At 30.5% G+C, this 6644-nt stretch overlaps 1 long non-coding RNA gene across 1 annotated transcript; it reads right to left on the reverse strand.

Moving 5' to 3' along the window:
- Positions 1-286: 286 nt before the first annotated feature.
- LOC129285113 (uncharacterized) lies at positions 287-2337 on the reverse strand. Its single transcript, XR_008587085.1, has 3 exons — positions 2147-2337; positions 1080-1128; positions 287-468 (listed from the first exon to the last, which is right to left on the reverse strand). It is a non-coding gene; the product is annotated as an uncharacterized LOC129285113 (long non-coding RNA).
- Positions 2338-6644: the final 4307 nt, after the last annotated feature.

The raw sequence follows: 6644 nt of genomic DNA on the forward strand, positions 1-6644 counted from the left end.
AATTGTTATAATATTTGACATAAGATAATTGATTTATTGAATGTTGTATTATTAGTTTCAAGGTCTACCTATTGCCTAACATATAAATAAATATGTTATACATATTCAATTATTTTTCTCAATTAGTAATCATCTTGCAAGATAATGCGCCACATAATTTTCTCAAGATTCAAACAACTATATTTCATACTTAACTATATCAAATTACAATATATATATATATATATATATTGTCAAAATTAAATACTAACAAGAATATGAAATTTTACTAATAGAATCAGGGGTACAAAAGGTGGGACCAAAAGGGAACGAGAGTACAACAAGAAGTATGATAATCATGAGAGATTAACATTGCCAACAACCAAATGAAGCATCATCATTTGAGGAGAGTATTGACTATTGATTTGATGACTGAGTTTCTTGAGATAATGCAGGACTATCTTCACCCAACAAGCATCACAGGAGCTCCTGATTTGAATGAGAAAAATGAGTTACATGTTTCTTAAAAATGAGAAAAAATGAACTTACGGATATCAGTTTTAATATTTTATAATGCACCTTTAAATTCCAATTTTTTAACACAAAAACAGCTGAATACAGTACCATTCCAAATTTCAATCCTCCCACTTACAACTAAAAGCAGAGCACCCCCCCCCCCAAAAAAAAATGTCATATAGTCATATATTACACAATTCAATTGACTTAAACTTCTGAGTCAATGGGAAGGGATCTCGGCTGTATCAAATAAATTGATTCGTTCAGTTACTTATAGAGTGATAACACCATTGGAACTTGTAAACACTAATAGAGGTGAGCATTAAAATTAGGAAATGCAGATCTAACGACCAAGTTTAGAATAAGGTACTATAAGATTTCCGGAAGCCTAAAGTATTTGTGCCTTGTTATTAATTATACAAACTAAAAAGTAAAGACAAGCTTTATAATATAGTTAGCAGAATAAATTAGCTTGCTAACATCCTAATATATAATGCCACGAAAAATATGAGCTCATAGTTCACAAAAGAAAGAAACCATAATAATCAACCATGAGCAAGTGCAAGGGAATTTAATAAAAATACCTGTTACAAACCTAGAAAAGAGAAAGTTCACCAAAGCAAAAGTAAGGGTCTGTAAAACAAAGAGAAAGTATATCATCAAAAAACAATTAACTCTACACCAAAGTAAGTTAAAGTTATAGATTTCAATACTTGAGCTATGATCATTGATAGATTTTTCTTCTATCATATTCAGAGCCATATTTGGATCAGAGAACATCTCTGTGCTTGTGGATTCTGGGCTTGACCCTTGGGAACAAACAAGAGACCATTTTCCTTTATGAAAGATAAGCACAATCTTAATTCACCTTTTAACTAGACTGTGTTATTTAAGACTTAAAGAAATCAATTTTTTCTTTGTATGAATGAACTCACAAACTAATCAAAGCACCTAACTAGTGCTCCCACACTCCTCATATCTTCTTTTAAAGAGTCTGAAGGGAGAATTCACAATGAATCTTTTTTTCCCCTATATGAAATAATATACAGGATCGACTAATGAACATTGTTGAGTTTGCAATTCTATTAATCAGTGGACGTCTAACATCAATCATGGGCCTCTTGGCTATATACAAAAAAGAAGTTGTGATTAAGAGATCAATGCACAAACCATCATGGTCAGTCGCATACGACTTGCAAAATAATAGTTCACTTAGGTTATCAATTACCAGAGAAATTTTAGAGAATTCTTACCCTGGTTTCTTAATTTTAGAAATTTCGATATTCATGTGCAGCACATATATTTATTTTTCTTAATTTTCATTATTGTAGTGGTTAATTTCAGCCATCCATAATTAATCAGTTAAGTTTGTGCCTATGAGTTCTTTCACTATGACAATATTTATTACAAAATCTGACCGTATAGCATTAATCTAAATTATTATTAATTACAAACATCCACCACAGCAAATAAAAAAAAAATGATCTCAGCTGTTCACATATCCACCACTGCAACCAGAAAATGAGAGATTGAAACTTACACACACATGGGCGAGGTGTCGACAAAGCAGAGGAAGGAGGATAGGAACGCAAACTGACACAACAACCATAACATCACAAACAAAAACCATATACGCGCGATTAAGACAAACCTTCTTCAATTGCAAAGGCCGATAATGGACACAAAGGACCACAGATCGTGAGAAGGCGGAGAAGATATTGGTGTTGCAGGAGAACGCAGAATAAAGGCCACTAGCACTAACCCGTGGCAATGGAAGATGAAAGGGGAAGAAGATATTCGGCAAGATTGAGAGACGCAGACAAGAGAGGCGATACAGCTAGGGTTAAGACTTGGAAGGGAAAGGGAAATGAATTGGTAATTAGAAGGGAAATGCACGAACAAAACACATATTCTAAGTTAACTTCATAAATAATAAAAAATTTATATTTGTATTATAAACAATAAAAATTTTATACTTTTTGTTAAAAAAATAGTTATATAAATAAAAAAAATTTATATTATAAAATATATTAGGCAACAGTTTTTATTTGTTAGATAACACTAAATTTTATAGGAAACAATTATTTTATGTTGTCTATTTAAAAAATAGTTTGCAAGAGGTATAAAAATGTTGCCTATTTAAAAAATAACTTGCAATAGGTATAAAAGTGTTGCCTATTTCATAATAGGCAACACTTTCATCATGTTGTTTTATACATGTTGCTTAAAGTCCTACCTAGATGCAACACTTACAAAAGTGTTGCCTCCTGTAAGAATAGGCAATAGTTTTCCACCTGCTGAAAGAATAACTATAGCCATAGCTCTAAAATGTTGTAGTGAACGGTTATTATAAAAAACTGTTGTTGATAATAGTGGTTAAAAATACTTTTAACAATGATTTTTAAATAATCATTGTTAAAAGTTAATTTTTTTAAAATTTTTAACTTTTTTTTTGTGGACTTTCCATGTGAGTTAATAACTAACATGGAAAGTGATTTTTGACACCGGATAAATAACTGATATTGAATTTCTACTTTGCTCTTCCCCTTTTTTTTAACTTTCCATTAACAACCGATGTTAAAAGTCTAAAATAATTGTTGTTAAAAGTCTTTCTTGCAGTAGTGTCACTTGCAAGATGAGAAATCTAAAACCTTGTTGAACAGTATAAGTGCTAGAATTCCAAATTAATCTATTTGGTGAACCATAGAAACATAATAGAATTTTAATGATTTGTTGAACTGCAATCGAGTTATACAAGTTCCTTAATAAAGGAATATTTCAACTAGGTTGAGACCATGAGTTAGGCCTCTGAATTAGAAGATTAGCTATTGTGGAGATAACAAGGGCTCTGGCAACAAAAGGGTTAAAAGGAGACTACCAAAACTCATGAGTGATCAAAACAGAGGCTCCATTCCAACTTGCCATTTAAGTTGATCAATGATAAGATTAGACGAATCAAAGATACCCTTCCAAAACCATGAAGCATAATAAGGCTTCTTCAATGAGAGACCATTATGAGTATCTACATACTTCAACTCAAAGGTGTTACCCAGCAACAAATGAGGTTCTGCTTGCAAAATTCTCCAAAATTGCTTAGCAGTTAGAGCCACATTCATATGCTTAGTATTCCTTAAGCCAAGACCTCCAGACTTGATTGGTCCAAATAACACTTCTTTTCTAGCCAAGTGAATCTTCCTTTTGCCATCATCAATAGCCCAAAAAGAATTGACCAACTTATCATCTATAAGATCACAAATTTTATTTGGAAGATTAAGATAAGCTTGATATAACAACTTGGTTTTCCATGAAGACACCCTTTTGTCAATGGAATAATCCAATACCTTATTGTAAATAAGCGATTTATCTCTACCATCATCGATCCAAGTACCTAGATATTTGCTAAAAGTTGTGCTCAATTGGATGCCCATAAATTTTGAAATTTCCTGTTGCAAATTTGTAGGAATATTTGGACTAAGAATCAAGGTTGATTTATGTAAGATTACTTTTTGCCCTCATTGACGAAATTTATTAATGGTATCTTTAACAGTTGCTAGACCACTCCTAGTGCATTGAAAGAAAATACGTAAATCATCAGCATATAAAAGATGAGAAAATGGAAAGGAGGATTGATAGAGTTTTATTCCTTGAAAGGATCCCTGTTGCTCATGATGCACCAATAAACAAGAAAGAATATTTGATTCTTTCAGCCATAATTAAAAGGTAAGGAGATAAATGATATCCTTGTCAAATGCCATTCTTTGGAAAGTATAAATACAATCTTATTTAAGTTGGTTGCTAACAGATTCATTGCATTAACATTGTTTTATCAACTACTGCATTGATTTTCATATCAAAGGCTCTCTTAAATACTCTGTTTTAGGCTTTCACTGCATGTATTCATCTACTCTCTTAAATCCCTTTGAGAGAAACTTAAGATGTGATATACTTGAGTGGGTTTATACAAAGTTTTGTAAGGGATTGTGAGATATATTTAAGACTTGTAGTCTTGATCTATACAATGATTGCAAGTACCCTGTTGAAACTTGCATATTTAGTTGGGAAGCAAAAAATAGTTGGCCCAAACTAGGATGAATTCACTTTGTCATTTTTCTTTATGTCTACTTCTATTAAATTGCTTATTCAAAATCTTCATCTTGTACTCTATTTCTTGAGCTTTCACTGTTCTATTGGTTTGACATTTTTTTTAAAAGAAATTAAGATTGTCACTCCTCGAATTAAGGGTGTGACTGGCGTGGATATGAGATAGGCTCACATTCCTTAAACCTTAATTTTAAAAAAATAAATTTGAGATAATGACAAATAATTTATTTCTAAATTAAAATTCATAAATTCATAACCATTTTATAGAAATTTTGGTAAAGTTTTCCTTGTAATTAGAACCTCTCAAAATTTCTGCAATAACAAAACCTATCAATTAGACGAGAAAGGAGCTTAGCTCCACAACAGCAGATTTCACAATAACAAAATAAGGCTAGGACCGAACTATGGTATACATAGAGCACTAACTACAATTGTATAATATAATGAATATTTACATTAAAATAAATGATTGAAGCACGCTTCTGTTGTTTGAAAAGCAATAGAGCCCCTCAATGATTAGCAAGAGGTGTAGGGTCAACTATATTATTTGAGATCAAAGAAATTTTCTGATGAATAGCATTCCAATAAAAATTATAGATAAAACATGTAAAAGTATTAATAATTAATAGAGTTTAGTTTACAACAATTCAAGGGAATATTAAAACCCATATTTTTACCAACTATAAATAAAAAAGTTGCTCAACAATATGACCATGAAATAAAACAATAATTTAAAATTTTATAGGTTATCAAGAGTTGTAACAACTCATAAAAATATGAAAAAGGAAGTCAAATAATGATATAATAGAAAAAAATCACTTTTAATGGGACTTTATCAAAACGATTAACAAGCGTGGATATACAATCCACGAGGGTAAGTAACCAATAAGTGTAGACACACAGTCTATGAAATAATCAAGTGCGACTAGAAGCTACAAAACAAGCATGAGTACAATGCTCAAGAATATCCATCCCTCTATTCCACATGCATTGGCTTACGTATGAGGCTAGCATTTCCTACAAGCACTCTGCTAACTAGATGTACTATAGCTCACCAAGGGCTAATGGAACTACCATTAGCATCCAACGTTCTGAACTCAGTTCCCCTAATTAAAATCAAAATTGAGCGTGCATAGAGTTGAAACATTCATTGGAAAACCATTCTTTTCAAAATATAATATTCAACTATCAATTTTTTTTTCATGCACGAATCACCATGTTAACCACTTGAATATAAATTATAAAATTTGAACAATAGAAATGCTTAGAATATATAATTGATTAATAATGTATCAAATCCAAGTATTCATTAATAATAGCATAATTTTTAATGAAAATAAAATAGATTCTGTAATGAACCAATTAATATAAAAGTAAGGTAAGAAAGAAGAATTATACAAATCATAAAAATAGAATTAACCAGAATATTTATACAATTTATAAAGGAATAATATAAAAATTTAAATAAAAAAATTTGATAAACACTATGCAAGAAATTATTTGGGACACTACCCACTCACCTGAGAGTTTTTAATAATTCTAAAGCTCATTTCGCTTCAACTTCTCACTTAATTCCAAAAGTGCCATTAATTTTTCGAATAAATCAACCACAATTCTAAATCATTCCTTTATTCTTTCCTTCATGTAAGTAAGTTAATATTTAATATTGAGTTCTCCTTTCAAATCCCATCAAGAACCAATTAAACTCAATAACAATATTCAAGTCCATCCTATCATCATCATGCTTTCGATACAAAAATTTTATGTTGAATTTATCTTCATATCTCATTGTAACCCATCCTTAATCATAAATCATAATAAACCATATCAACCATTCTTATATTTTCTTTGAACTTAATAAAGTATTATACAAACATTTTATATAATTCTTGTTTCTAATTTGATAGTTTCAAATTCCAATCAATAGCTCAAGCCACTACTTGCATATATTCTTTCAAGTTATATTATGCCAATTTAATAACATTCTTTCAAGTATTTTCACAAACACCTTGAGTGCATCAAAATTCAGCTCACAATAATCATCCAAC

Source organism: Prosopis cineraria, unplaced genomic scaffold (assembly GCF_029017545.1).
Source record: "Prosopis cineraria cultivar Desert tree isolate PC_DT_omini unplaced genomic scaffold, ASM2901754v1 PC11, whole genome shotgun sequence".
Lineage (NCBI taxonomy): Eukaryota > Viridiplantae > Streptophyta > Magnoliopsida > Fabales > Fabaceae > Prosopis > Prosopis cineraria.